Source organism: Falco naumanni, chromosome 7 (assembly GCF_017639655.2).
Source record: "Falco naumanni isolate bFalNau1 chromosome 7, bFalNau1.pat, whole genome shotgun sequence".
NCBI classification, from domain to species: Eukaryota; Metazoa; Chordata; class Aves; order Falconiformes; family Falconidae; genus Falco; species Falco naumanni.
Window position 1 is genome coordinate 44,421,489 of NC_054060.1, and position 16,478 is coordinate 44,437,966.

At 36.4% G+C, this 16,478-nt stretch overlaps 1 protein-coding gene across 3 annotated transcripts in view; it reads left to right on the top strand.

The window, feature by feature from the left end:
- FUT8 (fucosyltransferase 8) overlaps window positions 1-16,478 on the top strand; it is a 128,130-nt gene that overhangs the window by 17,666 nt on the left and 93,986 nt on the right. For 2 of the 3 annotated variants that reach the window (XM_040602031.1, XM_040602032.1), the window contains exon 2: window positions 7,846-7,922. The gene's annotated coding sequence lies outside the window, so the exon portion shown is untranslated. Of the gene's footprint in view, window positions 1-7,845; window positions 7,923-14,216; window positions 14,388-16,478 lie in introns of all 3 variants that reach the window. The other variant, XM_040602030.1, reaches the window with a different exon arrangement.

Genomic DNA, 16,478 nt, shown 5'->3' on the forward strand with positions numbered 1-16,478 from the left:
TATTCACTTCTCTTTCAATATAAATTTCTCGAACTAAAAGAATGTGTAATGGTATCTGTAGGAGTAGCTGTTACTTGTAGTGGGTAGTAAGGTATACATTTTTTGATTATTTTAAAAACTTTACCTCCTTTATGTCTGAAGTTTGATAGGCTGAATTAAATCCCGCAGTTTAAAATAATCCCTCATAATTAATAGCAAGGTCCTCTATTTTTTTAATATAAATATGAAATAGAAACAAAAGAATTGTGGTGGTGTGGGTTGTTGTTTTTTTTAGCTTTCAGCCATGTTCCTTTTTGTTGTGTTTTCAACATCACAATTGTTTTTCAGTGACATCCATAGTACTGTTTTACTTCTTCTGTAAAGCTTACTGATTTAGATATTTTCTTTTGCTGGGACTGTCAAACATTGTATTCATAGCCTTGTCTTTTGATAGGATGGGTTTTCTCTTTTGAACTAATTTTGAACTAATTATTGGAATCCATAACAAAACATAACAAAACAAACAAACAAACAATTTCCTTCCTCAAATTCAAACACAGGTTTGTTTCTTACTGGGTTTCAGACCTTATTTCAAGAGAACAGGTTTTGCCAGCATTTCAGCCTTTATTTCTTCTTCGTGTTGTCTGTATTCTCACTTACCCCCTTTCTCAATTGGGCTTTTCTGAGAGCTTTTTCAGTTTCTTCTCTCAGTAGCCTGTGTCTAGAGAGAGCGTTCTCTGTGTGTGATTGCCTTGCCTCTAAATGTCCTCATTATTTTGGTTAAATTTCTAAAGACTGTTACTACTTTCCCCTTTTCTTAGTTTTGTGTACTCTTGCAGACTTTATCTACACTTAGGTTTTGTTTCCTTAAGCTGTTTGATTTCAAATCCCTTTTGTCTGCATCAACACTGATAAAGTAGACCATTGTCTAATATTGAGGACAACTGGCAGGGATTGAGATTTGTCCTTTATGCTAATCTCCCAGCCTTCAAAACAGGTAGCTACATGCGTGGTAACATTTGGAAGTTTTCCCGGCCATGTGATAGTGTTCAGACTGTTCCCAGAGGTTGGAAGGGTGCAGATGGCCTTTATCAGAAGTATTTCAGGGCTCGTTCTAACATGATAATTTGCATTTCAGTGTCTGGGAAAGTTTCAGGCATTAGTATATTGATGTAAGCTTTTAGGTTAACTTTTGTAAAGCAATAGTCAAGCTAGTTACCAAACAGAGGTTAACTGAGTTATATCTGTGATCTGCTTCCTGAAAGGCCTATCCTGTGAATTATTAATATTAAATCTTGTGCTTTGAATGATTCTGTTAGCCGTCTAGAAAGAATCCCACAAACCAAAAGAACCAAAAAGAAAAAACAGGTTCTCTCAACAGTCCCTCCAAACCCTCATCCACTAAAATTTTCTTGTTTAGTAATTTATAGGAGATCTATACTTCCTTCTTACTGTAGCTTTCTCATTTTAATGTTCCATGGAGTGTTTGGCTTCTGGTTCTCAGAACAACTATACAAACCTTAGATATTTAAGACAAGATCTCCTGCTCCGCCACCTGTATCTGTCCTTCCTGAGCCAAGTACACCCTCTAACTTTGTGTAGTATCCCACTAAATATGTTGTGGCAGTTGAGTCATATTTTTATTTTCTTTCTGAGATTTGCAGCTCCTCTTGTTTTATTCCTCATAGTTTTTGCATTAGTTTACAGAGATTAAGGAAGCTCTGAAGATAGTCTACTGTTTGCCACCTTTTCCTCCCTGTGACCCTTTAACTAGCCATGCTTGCCACTCGTCACTGTGGAGCCATGATCTAGATTACCATTTCTAAGTCTTGTTATTTTATTAAAGAGGACAGTCTTTACCTTTAATTTGCTCACTGGTGATATAAATGACAGCAGATTTTTAGGTTGCCAGGCTGAGAAGCACAGATGGCACTTCACATGGCTGAGAAGAAGTGGGACTCTGGGGAAAAGAAACATAACGTATGTTTTCCTGGATTTGGGAGAGCTAAAAGAGGTGCAGTGCTTGCACTGTTTCCTCAAATTTTACCCAAATTTGCACTACACATAGAAGCGTGTATTGTGTTAGCAATGTCACGGTTGCATACATGAAACTTTGTAAAGGCAAAAATGTAGGGCTGGGGGCACTGAACAGCAGTGACCCATCTTCTGGGAATATTGGGGATGTGTCAGCTAGGGTCATGTATTTTTTAAATAAAAGGGAAAAATGAATCAAGTGGTTGGGCCAATGTGTCTTTGAGGAGGGGAGCAGCAAAGAACTTTTAGAACTGTGTTGTTTTTTTACATTCTGGGTGACCTACCTTCTAGCAAGTGAATAGTTTTAAGTGTGATTATATTTGGGATGTTATTAAATAATATAATTGTTTGGCCCTTTAATATGTCCATGAAATAAATCAGATTATGTACTGTTCTGTGTATTGTATCGGTTTTGTAGACTGTTCTTGATTTATACCTTGAGAAACCAAAATCACAGTATCACAAAGGGACTTTATACATTATAGCAGCTGTTTTATATTTTCTTCTGGTACTGAATTTTGCTCTTAAATACAATTTGTGCCATTAAAAATGGTCTACTCTTAGAACAAGGTCTAAGTGGCAAAGTCCTATCTGATATGGAAAAAGAAGTGTGAGGAAATCTTTGTCTTTTAGTCTTGTTTTAAGGATTTCTGAGGAATAGTGCTTCCAAATATGTATCTTGTGTGATTAAAGTAGAATTTCATTCAACAATTGTATGTCCTTCTGAAAACTGTGGTAGTCAAAGCTTGTTTGAAGGGGAATCTTCCCTACAGATTTGAACTGCAGAAAGAATCTTGTGCACTTAACTGCAAAACAGCTAATTCCTGAGAGCCTTTCTTCTGTGTGCAGTAGAAGTTAGATAATTTGGCTTTGATTCTTGCATATTATGGATTAAGTATATTCCAGCTTTTCTTTAGCTCTTAGCAGTAAGGAATCTCAAGGTAAAACTAGAAAAAGACTTTTTACAATATATAGAATTTATCTATATCTAGATAAATTTTTATTTATATATATAAGATTATCTTTCCCTCTGTTCCCCTCAGATGTTCGTTCTTCCCATATTTAAGGAAACTTGCTTAGTATTAGCAACTAACAACGATGCCAGACAGATGGATTGATGGGCTTTTCAGCTAAATAACCATTTCTTCATTAGAAAACCACATTCTCTCTTGGCTTAGGACTGGGAAACACTTTTTCTGCACTTCACTTGGCTTACAGAAGGAATTATTTTTCATTTGTTTTTTTTACTAATAATGAAAAAACATTCAGTGTAACATTTTAGCTGGTTTTGTTGTTTGTTTTAAGTGGTTCTGTTGTTTAAACAGATTCTTTTCATATATATTTCCCCTAACATAGGTTCAGGCACTTCTCTGCCAGCTACTTGAAACAGTAGAGCCAGCACTGAAATAAGCAAGTGACTTCACTAAAAAGCTGGTCTGGTTACTTCTGAAATTGCTGATACTGGAGAATGCAGGATTATCACACTTAGTAGTAGAGGATGGTTTATGTGTTTGGAGTTATAGACAATGATTTAAGTTTAAAAAAATAATAATTGCAAATTCACATACTCAAGTGCTGTTAAGAGCTTCTGGTATAACTAGACTGCTAATCAAAGGTAGATTGTTGTTTGACCCAGATCCTGATCTGTTCCATTCTCAGATCATGTGGCTTTGTGACAGTAACATGATTCTAAGGCACACCAGCTGGTTTCTAGCTTTTAAAAAAGGTTGTTAGGACCAGCCAATAAAGCATCGGTTGATTTGCATTTAGGATGGTGTATAGCTCTGATTACAGTCATACTCAGAAAAGATTAAGTCATTTGGAAAATAAAGAATTGTTATGTGATTATGTTGAAGTTGAACTTGCCTTCTTAAAGGAAAGTGAAAGAATTTGGCATGTAAAGCCTGGGAAGAAATAAGAATAGTCTTTCTTGCGTGTGAGTGCACATATGGGAGAGAAATGACTGAAAATAAATACATCTGAGGGATAAACGTAATACCAAATCTTGTTTGAAAATCAGAGAGTGAGGTCTAGTCTTACAGAATCAGTAATGGGGAGAAAGAAACTTAGTGGTTCAAGACGGTGTTTTATATGTTTATACAAAAGACTGTGTAAGATGATAGGGTTGATCCTGGAGTCAGAAATTAAAAATGAGCATATGAGATTTCTTGGTACTGGAATAAAAGAAATAGCTGAGAAAGAAGATAAAATAGCCAAGAAAATACTTGTTTGTTATTCATCATAAAGTTTACAATTTTACAGATTTTGTTATTCAGGGCTGCTGCTGGTATCCAGTAGAGATCAGAAGGGAATATTTATTTTTTTATTTTTCTGTTCTTGGTGCATAATTTATATTCTTCTGAAGTAGAGGCGATTTGCCAATGACTAAAGGTGGGATTCTGACTGATGTATCTGATTCTTCCTGTGGTATTGGGAAAGTAGTCTTGGCCTGGCATATGGGTCTAGTGTATGTATTCAAAATTAAATCAGTTTGCCCCAGTCAAATGGGGAAGGGAAGGGGGAAGTGTTTCTTTTTTTTTTTTCTTCCCCCTACCTCACCCCTCTGTATTCCTGAGGTGATGTAAGTATTTTCATCTAACACTTCTGTAGTTGAAGGCACTTAGAGTGTGGCTGGTATCCTTGAATTTTATTCTCTTGCTGTTGTGTATTCAAGTTTTGAGTCTCTTTAAAATTCAACTTTAATTACATGAAAAGTGTTGATAAAATGTTTTGGACTTTGTTTTGAATGGGTTCTTGTAATGCAGGAGACTGGATTAAACACACCAGGTGGTATCTGAACCCTTTATAAGGATATATTTATTTCATAAATAGATTAATTTTTCTAAAAACAAAAGGTAGTGACTAGTCCATGTTCACCCAGCAATTCAAAGTCAGAATTAGGCATATAGCTAAAATTTCCTATCTGCAATGACCTTTCATGATCTCTATTTCCAAAAAGATCTCTGCAAGAGGTGCAGACTTACCTGGAAGGCACCATTGTCTAATTAATCCAGAGATATTTGTAAATGCTGTTGAGGTGGTTGAATAACAAAGGCAAATATTTTTTTAAATAATTGTAATTTTTACACTATATATAGAATTGCATTGTCAGGGATATATTAGCAATAGTACATTGGAAAATCGTAAGGATTTTCATGGTTTTAAAGTTTTGAATGACTCGGAGTAGGTTGACTGTTTTTTCCCATGGTTCCATAAAAAGATGCTGGAATAGACAGTCACTTTATACTAGTTGCGATGATCTTGAAACAGAGGACTTTATTTCTTTCCTTTTATTAATAATTTGCAGACCAAAAAAATAATTGCTGGTCTCCTGCATCTTTATTTCAGTACAGCATTTCTTCTTTGTGAGTAGTACTCTGAGCAGACTATGTGTTACAAGCAAATATTTGAAAACCAGTGCATAATTGGTTGCAAAACAATACTTGGAATTCAGATTAAATTTTCATTATCATATAGGTGGAATCTGTTGAGTGGAGCTACAGATGACTTGACCAGGCTAGGTTGGACTGGTATGTTAAACCAACATAACGTATCTCACTGTTTGGTTATGTATATATATATATGTGTGTATATTATATATATATTTATTTATTTATTCATGTTGTGGACAAATTTTGCATTGGAACTATGGTTTTTTCCCTTTTACTTTGTCAACAACGGTTAAGTAGCTACTTCACTCTGATGGTAGGTTCGTACGACAAAAAGACCCAGATATTCATGCTTTCTTTTTATTGTTCTGTGTGCTTATATATATTTTAAGATACCACAGTTTAAGATTTTTGGGGAGCTACCTGTAGGGCATGGTGAATTGCCCAGGCTGATAGGACTCTGGCCTTTTTGTACTGTCTGTAATTCTGTTGCTTAAAGATAAATCAACTTGTAAATCTAGCAATAGTTCTTTTCATTACATGAAATGTACACTTCATGTTTGCTAGAGTCAATCTGTCTAAATCTATTTTCCATACATATGACTCAGATAATATGCTGCCTTCTACCTGTTATTGGGGTTGCAAATACAGTTTTGTAAGAAGATACAGCGTGATACTTCATATAAATGAAAAGTAACCATCATTCTAGACTGTGCTTTAATGGATTCACTGTAGGGCTACTGCTTGGAACAGGTGGGCTCCATGTTCAGTTTTGCTTGGCTTCCTGACTCTCTCCTTCAGCTGTTAGTTTCACCTCTCCATGTTTGTGAAACAGGTGGTGTAACTGATTTGATGAGAGGTACAATAAAAGTTTTTCTGGAAAGCTAAACCACTGATATTACTTTTTATACATGGGGTAACAGTGTTGTATTTTTTTGTTGTTGTTTTGTTTGTATTTCTGAGATGCTTTATCACAGGGAAAACTATATCCTTTATATTGAGTGCAACCCTAGCTGAAGTATACCCAAATTACCAATCTAAAATGGAAATAAAAATAGGCTATCTCACTCTGTCCTCAGAAGTTTAAGTTTTGAAAGTTCATGGGCTCTGACCTTGTAGGTGCTGATTATTTTAAATAATTTGTTACATAAAAAAGAAAATACAGAATTTAATCTTTTTTCCATTTTTATCACTGTTGCTTTTGAGATTTTTAGAGTTGCTGGTTCACCTTGTTCATTTAACAGTACAGCTGCTGAAGCTTCTTTTTGAAATACAGTCACTTATTTTTCATTCAAACATAGTGATTTGGCATAATTCTCATTGCAGTGAAACACAATTATCTAAAGCATTTATAATTTTTAATTCACTCCTATTCCTGGTGCTATTGTTGCTTTAATTGATTTCCTATTTATTTTTCTTCCCCAGTTTTATCCCTTTCCTAGAAGTGAGGTTCACAAATTAGCCTTTTCAACATCCAATTTACTGCTGTTTCAGAGTCTGGTATGTGTAGCTTTTGCTTGCTTTTCTGTTAAATGACCAAGAATCAACACTTGGTTCAGTAGTATACAGGCATTCTGAGTTAGTGAGATCAATGTTATAAAATGATGCAACTCCATACCTTGATAACTCAAAAGGAAGAGTTTGTTTAAAACAATCTTTTCTTCACCGAAAGGGTTGTGAAGCATTGGGACAGGCTGCCCAGGGAAGTGGGTCAGTCACCATCCTTGGAGTTGAAAGACGTGTAGATGTGGCGTGGCACTCAGGGACATGATTTAGCACTGGACTTGGCAGTGTTAGGTTTGCGGTTGGACTCAATGATCTTAAGGGTCTTTTCCAATCTTGGATTCTCTGATTCTAGGTCTACTATGTATGTTATGTTGTGTTATGTGTAAACATAAATGTACAAGTGGTACAAACCAAATTAATTTGCTTACATCTATTTGAAAGGTAGAACCTATTCTTTTCCAACTCTGGCAACTATTTCAGTTGGAGGAGTTTGCTATTTTAGTTTTTGGCATCTGGTTTTCGGCTCTTGATCGTATAAGTTTTCTCAGCTTTTTATTCCTAAACCCTGGCTATATATATATCCCAGGAATAAACCGACTGCTTTCCCTCCCTGCCCCTTGCTTGCTTTATTTGTTTTCACAGACACCTTGAGGGACCATGCTTAACCTTTGTTGATGTTTTTGGCAGCAAAGCAGGCAGTTTCTATTTCTTTGGACCTCAGTATAAATAGAGGTTGTTCATATATATAAATTTCTGTTTTCATAATGGTTTTGCTACAAGTAATCTAACCACAAATCATAAAATTCTGAACAATATTTTTAATAAAAGTGTTCGCATGCATCTTTTGAGTGCTGCATATAACAGTCAAAGGATGAAAACATGAATAAGATAAAAAAGGATAAAACCTAATGGTTGTCATCTCCTCTTCTACTTTCAGAGAATTTCATAGGCTTCAAAATGAAAGTGAGGAAGAAGAGTCCCCAAAAGTATTAATTTGAAGGATAATTATTGCTGGTAAGTAAGTACTTCTCTTCCTCTGTGATGTTGCCTCCACTGGGATGAAAACTAGTTGTAAAGAATCTATGTGAAGACCTGTGCTACTTAAACAGCAACTGAAAACTGCCCTTCTGTTCATAAATTCTTGTCAGCTGGATGAAGCAAACTTTGCAAAAGAGAGGTCAGGTCCTTTGCATTTATGTCAGATCACTGACAAAACTGGGTCAATAAACCACCTGTTTCATCTTTCTTTTCTCCTTACACCCATTTCTCTTCCTTCTTCTTTTTGCCTCTTATCTCTAAAAAGAGAAATTATTTGATAGATTAATTATGTGTTCTCTGTCTTATGTACAAAGCCTTTTCCTTGGCACTATTTTTGGGCCCTTTCATCTGTATTGCATATACTACATGTATTTCTCAGAGGTAAGCGCTGCTTCTTTAGAAGCTGGGTGCAGGCCCTGTTTGATGAAGTTCCTCGTGAGAGAAACTAAACTGTTGTGGCTGAATATTATTGTGTGATCTGGGATATTCTAGATCAAATGCTAGATTTTCTCAAATGGTCACGAGTATTAAAATCCTAATACTACAGATTCTAACAGTTTTGAAGGTCCAAGCAAGTACCATAATACTCAAATAATTAAATGTATCATAAAAGATACATCTTAGAAGAACAGTAACTCTCTTCTTTTTGAGAAGTTGATTAATGAATAAAGAAAACTTCACTGAAACGTGAATTCAGGTGTGAATTTGGAAACCAAACATGTTATGATGTTATTCTGTTTTAATGCAACTGCAGGAAAGACTTATAAGCAGTGTTGTTAGTTATGGTAAGGATAAGAAGGTTGTGAAAGTTTATTGAACTTTCACAGTTAAACAAATTAGACTGTCAGCTCAAGTGAATTTGTTGCAGATGAGATGCTTTTACTGTTTGCCCAACTTCAGTAATGGTTGTCAAGCTGTAGACATCTAAAGTATTCTCAATTATTATGATTTTTTTATGAAGTTATATCTCTTGAAGTACTTTGTTAGCTTATGAATTTAACTGATGGGTTTTTTTTTGTTTTTTTAAAAAAGGGGTGGTGGTGGGGGAGATTTCAAATTATGTTCTTTCTGAGGACCTCATGGCCAGGACAGAACAAAGAATATGGTGGTAGCTTTCCAAGCATCCAGTTTCCAGTTAGGTTTCTTGGAACTGGGTTAGCTGTTGTAACTGCTTACTGTTGCTGAAAGGGGTTGTTTCCATTTCCCAAACCCTGCTCTCTTCTGTATCTGACGTCTGCTGAAACCAGTTAACTGATTTATCTCAGAAATGTGTGGAAAGGATGGCTAGTTTGTTTCTTGATTTCTGGGTTGAATCAACTCAGATAAGCATTCAGAAAGTATTAAAGAGGTGCAGAGGAAGAAATGAGACTCTGCTGGCAGGAGCGAAGAGTGTGGGAGTATGGCCTGACCATTCAGCAGCAGCCAGTCAGTGGATCTGTCCAGCAGTTTGAGGTTAACGCTGTGTTGAAGTTGCCAGACTGGAAATTGATTTGACTTTGGAGAACAGATGGTGGCTTCTTGAGAGCTTTAGACTGGAAATGGCTAATCTCGCCAGATTCTTCCCAGCTTTTGCTATTAGTAGGAGTGACCTGTCCGTACCGAATAGAAAGAATGATTTAGAGGGGAAAAAAATCTTATCAGATAACTAGAAAATCTGTAGTAGTCTTCTCTCCAGGTGGTGGAAATGAATGAAAAGTATGTATGAAGAACTTGCACAAATTGTCCAAACCTCACTTCTTATCAGAATTGTCTGGTCTGTTATACATGATGTTACATAACACAGCAATTTGTCTTAGTTTACGGTTTTGTAAACTAATTTTTCTTTTTTGGTTTAGGTGTGAGCTTGGATGCATGCATATATGCTTGCTTGTACTTAGTTTTTATCCTTCATTTTGTACTGTGTTCACTCTGCCTTGATTTGTCTGTAAACTGTGGTGATGGTTGCATCTTTTATAGAGTTGCAGTCCTTCCTTTAGCAACGATGACAAAGCACAGTGGTTGAGAACTGCATGAAACCTCTTTTTGCCTTCTCTGTTCAATTTGTGCGGGAGGATCATCAAATGGATTTGTGCAGGTCTTTATAGTTAAGTCAGTGGTTTTTGTATGCATTGCTCAACTATTAAGGGAGATTGAGCAGTGGAGGAAAGCTCATTTGAGCTTAATATCTAGGTGAGATCTAGGTAGTGCTGGTAGGTTGAGGCAAGTAACTAAGTAATAGAGCAAAGGCGATACCTTTCCCATATTACTTGATCATGGCTTGTGTTGGATTCCTGCCTCCTGTTTGTATAACAAACTGCATGTGGAACTATTTTCTGTTATCAAAGTCCAGCTGGGAAAAACTATATTTAATCTATCTACCTATTAATATGTTTTTCTTGATGCTTCTCACATGTAAAAACTTTCTAGTGGTAGTCGTTCATCCTTCCCCCCCCCCCCCCCCTTTTTTTTCTTTCTTTTTTTCTCATATCATATTTCACACTTGATCTAATCCATTCCATCTATGAACTGTGGTTTTCTAGTTTACTAAAAAAGAAAGATCAACTGAGCATTTTTTATTAGATTCTAAAACACTTTCTTATCCTTTATTGGATATACTGTTAGATTTACCAGTGGTAGGCTTTTGAAGATAAACTATTCTCTGCAGAAGGCTTTTATATTTTTAAAGTTTGTTGTAGGGACACCTGAAACCTTGGATAGTTATTTTTTTATTTCTACATATCGAAATCATTCAACATATGATTCCTGATGGAAAAGGAAAATATTTTTTCAGAAGGGTATGCTGCTGATCTAGCCCTGCCCTTTATATCAGGATCAAAGCTGGACCATCCCTCTGTGTTTCTGGAGTATCTACTATCTTTCATGCTTACTACTTCCCCCCTCACCTGAGGATCAGTGAAGTCTGTTTCTTGTTCTAATACAACTTCAGTTCACTGTTTCATTCTGGTAGTCATTTAGCTTGGATTCTTGTTTGAAAGATGGCTTGTTGCTTGGCTGGCTCGCTGAAATACGTTCTTTATTAAAAGTGTGTTCTGTCTAAGTCAGTTCTGCTGCAGTAGTACAAACAACAGTCTTTCATGTCTTTTTTTTTTTCTCAAGAGAAGAGGTTACTGATGTATCCATTGACTTGCACCTTTGCTGCAGTGAAAAATGATACCAGGCTGAAAGACTGCAGAGAAGTTGGAAGACTGGATAAGAATTTAAAATGAACCAACAAATTAGAATGACCTAAGAAAAATGGGATACAAGCCATTGAGGGCAAGCTCAAAATACTGCTTTTAAATTAAAGAAAATAAGCAAAAGGCTGAGAGTTCTGAAGAAAAAAAGGGTTAAGAGCTGACCTTAGGTCAATGGTATCATACACAAAAAAAGTTCTGAAAATGTAACATCATACCAGGATATATAAATGGAAGCACTGTCAGAAAACACGTGTAAACGCCTCTGCTCAGCTTAGGGTAGAAATGGAGTCAGCTAGCTGATTGTGTCCAGTTTTGAGCCATGCACTTAATACATGCAAATAAATCAAAATTACCTTGCTAAATTGGGAAGTCCAGAAGACAACAGTGATTGGAACACTGGATCCGTGACCTATGAGGAGAGGCTGAAAAAATTGAGGTTGATTTAATGTAGAGTGTAAGTGCTGTTCTAGGTCTTTTGGAACACACCAAATCTAATAAGCTTAATGTTTTTACCAGCGGAGATTAATGTAGTGTGGCTTGTGAAGTGCTGCCATAGACTGGGAAGTCCATAAAATGTAGTAATACACACGAGTATGTGTGACCTCATCTTAGAAGGGAGGGGTGGTCTAATAACCTTCTGATAACCTTACTACATTTTATGATTTAATGTCTAGTTTCTGGCTGTGTTAGTCTTGCCTTTTTGTTGTTTATTAGAAGAAATCTTAGTTGTCATGGAGAGAACAGGATGTGGATAAGTGCCAAGGGTACATCTACTGTATAGAAATATTCTGCAATTGTTTTGGTTTTACCTTTTTTTTTAATGTTGTAATCAAGCTACACTGATAACTCAGTACTTCTTTATTGTGTCTATGTTTGGATTATGTTAAATAGTGGCTAATAAACATTTCAGATATCGGCAGAACCTGTTAGCGTAGGGTAATCTTAATTTAATTGTTTTTACAGTTCAGTTGAGGCTTTTTTTTATTTTGGCGACCTCTTTTTTTGTTTTTAAACAAATATTGAAATAGCCGAAGTCTAAAGCGAATGAGAAAAATTAGATGCCTTGCCAGTATGTAGAAAAACCAAGAAAAAACCTTGGGTTAATTATAGGGTAATTCCCTTGAAATTGATCCTAATGATACTGTCTTTTAATCAGATTGATTTTTCCTAAAGATATTTGTTGTAACTCATGTTAATTGTATTAAAATCAGTTAATGAAACCTAAAAACTGTCAGCAAACTGGTAACTTTCAAACACTAAGGAAGGGTCCCTTAAGGCTGCATGGCAGGGGGTTCTTGGTCATCGTCTTTGGCTCGTAAGGAGAATATATTGTTTCTAATAAAGCTCTAAAACTTGTAGTTTTAAAGATACAGTGATTTTAATGATAGAAAGAGATCATTACCTTCAAGTGCTTGGCAAGTTGAACTTACTTGAATAACTTGTGTTTTGATTGAGCCAAATTATGCCATCCCAGGTCTAGAGACCAGTATTGTAGATGGCACTTACAGGTTAGAGACTAGTTTTGAATGAACTGCCAGGAGGAGGGATGTAGGGGAGGTGATATTTCTGCTTTTTGCAATATGAATGGACTGTTGTGGGTGTACTATGGTTAGCTTGAAGGTCTAGTCTTCAGAAACCATCTTAGGAAGTAGGGAGGGGTTTAGAAAAGAGCTATAAAAATTATTCAGATTCTGGGAAAGCATCTTATTTTAGTACTTGAGAAAACTTGAGAAGTTTTGAAGATTTGTACTTCAGTCCTATATGAAAAGGCATTGGTAAAAAGCTGAAAAAAAAGTTTCATAACTAGTTGAGCAGTTTTTCTGGGATTCGTTCATTCTCTCTCATTTAATGTGTTGGAATCACGTGAATGGCTTTAGTAAAAGATGCGTTGCTTTGGACAAAATGTGTGGTTCTGATAGGAAAAAGTTTTAGTGATCATTTGATTTCAGTGATCAGTTTGTGGGATGTCGGATTATGTTGGAGACAGTATTAATACAGTCTGTATAGACATAATCCCCCCCTTTCCCCCCACCCCCCGCTTTTAAAATTAACCCTAATGGTACTTAGTTCATCAGAAAATTCAGAAAGCATAGAGACTACTGCAGTTGGTCTTCATTCATACTATATAAAAATAGGCTTGTAAGTGGTTGAACTTGAATAGGCTTTTTATTAAAATGGCTTCCTTTGTGGTATGGCCATAATTTTTAAACCAATTTATTGCAACTGGAAGAATGTAGATTTGTAGCAAAGCACGCAATTCAACACTTGCCTTTTAGGAATAACAATTATTTATGGTAGCTTTGCATGTCTCAGTTTCAAAATTCAGCTTTTTCTGATAAAGCCTAATCTAGTATTTAAATTGTTTTGTAGATTAAAAAAAGTCTTCTGCTAACATTGTTTCACTCTGTAGATGACACATTCCCTGTCTTGTGAAATAATTGTTCCTTGATGTTCCTCACAGTGTAGTTTGTCAGCAATTGGCTACAACTTCAATTACCTAACGGTGACTGTGACTGGAATCAAGCTGTTGTCTTTCAAATGAACTGATGTGTTTTGGGTAACCTTTTTCATGCTGCAGTCTGTGTAATGTAAACTGCACAGATCTTTTTAGCATGTGTGAATTGTAGAATCGTGCTGGTTGGAAGGGATTTCCATTTAGTCCAGCTTCTCAATAGCAGCTCCAGTTAGAGCAGCTTGCTCAGATCTGGTTTTGTATATTTTTAAGAGTGGAGAGTCCATATCATCTGAGACCTACTCCAGTGTTTGACAATCCTTACTTACAGTTTTGGTTGGTTTGGTTTTTTTCTTCTTTCTTTTATTGAGCTGGAATTTACCGTGTTCCAATTTTTATTTGTTGCCTCTTGTCCTTCCACTGGGCAGAAAAAAAGTGCAACCCCATCTGCTGAGTACTTGCAGGAATACCTCTGTGTATATCATAGTTAAACAAGAGGAGAACCAAGAAAAGGAGGAAAAGTTGGGTGATAAGGTCGCTTCTACCACAAGAGGAAAAAAGAATACTAAAATGTTGGTGCTGCTGTCCATGCTTTTGACTTTCTGATGCAGTTTCATGCTATCCCTGTTTGGAATACATTAGGAACATTACTACTGGAAAGTAGATTTCTTTCAAGACTCAGAAGAGGATACCGTAATAACATCTGTGAAAATTCACTGAAAGGGCATGTACCAGAGGACACAGGCTCTTAGAGAAAGCAAGGAGACTTTGGATACCAACATGAGGCCTGATGAATGGGTGAAGTGAGTTCAGGTAGGTAGCTTGTGTTTATTGTTTTTATGTTCTTGTGGAAGCTCGACATTCTCCCTTCCCTCCCTGGCAACATCTTATGGTTGTAGCTTTGAGTATATGATAAAGAAAGGAAACAATAGAACTAGGTCTCTAAGCATCTTAAAAACATAGTTGGCCATAAAAAGCGCATGAAACTAAATAAGCTATTGTGTTCTGACAACCAGATAGAGTTTCTGGTTTAATTAATTAAATTAATCAATTAATTGCAAGCAGAAATATGTTACAACCAAACAATAAAAATAAAATACATCGGAGATGTGAAATACTCTTTGAAAGCAAGATAGTACTTAGTTGGCCAAACTAACTAGTTGGCCAGATTTGGGAGGTAGATTGGAAATATAAATGGTACAAAAGGCATTTCTTAATTTTTTTTCTTTAATTTTTTTCCCTTTCTTATCCTGTTTTCCCTTTTTTATTCTGTTTAAGTTTTGAGCAAATGTCTTTTCCATGCCATAGGATCGTTTAGGTTGGAAAAGACCCTTAAGACCGTTGAGTACAACCAATAACCTAGCACTGCCAAGTCTACTACCTAAGCACCACAACTACATGTCTTTCATACCTCCAGGGGTGGTGACTCAACTACTTCCTTGGGTGGCCTGTTCCAATGCTTGCCAACTCTTCTGGTGAAAAAATATCCAATCTAAACCTTCCCTGGCACAACTTGAGGCAGTTTCATCTTGTCCTATCACTTGTTATTCAGGAGAAGGGACCAATATCCACCTCACTACAGCCTCCTTTCAGGTAGTTTGTAAAGAGTGATAAGGTTTCCCGAGTTCCTTTTCACCACACTAAACAACCCTAGTTCCCTCAGCCGCCTCTTATAGGGCTTATTCTCTTAGACTGTTCACCAGCTTTGTTGCTCTTCTGTGGATGTGCTCCAGCACCTTGGTGTCTGTCTTGTAGTGAGGGGCCCCAATGTGAACACAGTATTCAAGATGGTGGGCTCACCAGTGCTGAGTGTAATGCTTGCCATGCCTGCCTTCAGTGTCATCCAGCAGCCATAATCACTCTTGCCTCTGAAATTCAGCCATTTTTAGTGTGCTGTTTCTATGTTGGTATCTTCAGCTACTCAGAAGTTCACCCTGCAGACGTTTGGTATCTTTGAGCTATGATGAGTAATATACAGTTCTCTTGATGGTGGTAACAAACCACTCCTGAAACAAACTGATGTAATTTGGAGAGATTCTCCTAGGAAAAATGCAATGGTACTTGTGTTGTCCCCCACACTCCCCCTTGTTTAATATGAACAAAATAAATCTGTGCTTTCCATTAGTGGCCTTTGGTTGAGTTGTTGGATACCTGGAAGACTGACTTTGATTAGGAGAAGGGAAAACATAACTTAGGAGATGATTTTATGAGCTTCTCTGGTGGTAAAAAGGCTACTTGGCCAGCAGAGATGGGAGGCACAGTGTATTAGAGGCAATACATCAAGACTAGAAGAATGGCCACATTAGATGGAAAAAAGGAAGGAGGATTGCCATTGGCTGTGCAGACAGAACTGAGACCTCAATTTATTGCTCAGGGAACAAATGTATTAAGAGTATTGCAGAGGAATCCAAGTTCAGTTCTCAGTCTTTCATACCTTTACCAAAGTCAGCATATTACTGGTAACATTTTTGTCACAAATACTATGTAAAATGGAATGTGTAACAGTAACAGGAATATTAAATTCTGTAAAATCCATTCTTGTCTTAAAGCATTACCAGCTCCTTTTCAGCTCACAAAATGCATATTCAAGGGTCATGTTGTATCTTCTTATGCGGTAGTTCTATCATTCCTTTCTCCTCTTTAGACACCGTGTAGAATTTCACCTGTCAGGCTAAAGGTAGAATCTTTCAAGATAAATGTTGTCATTGTGTTTCTGCCACTGAATATGTGCCTTTCCAGGAAAAATGATCATGTTTTCACAAAGTTCCTATTTTTTGAAGACCACTTTTTGCACCTTACTGCCCAACCAGGTTAATATGGATGGTATGCTTTTTTTTTTTTTTTTTTTTTTTTTTTTTTTAACTATAGAAAAATACTTCTTTCCCTTCTGTGTTTAAGACTGGG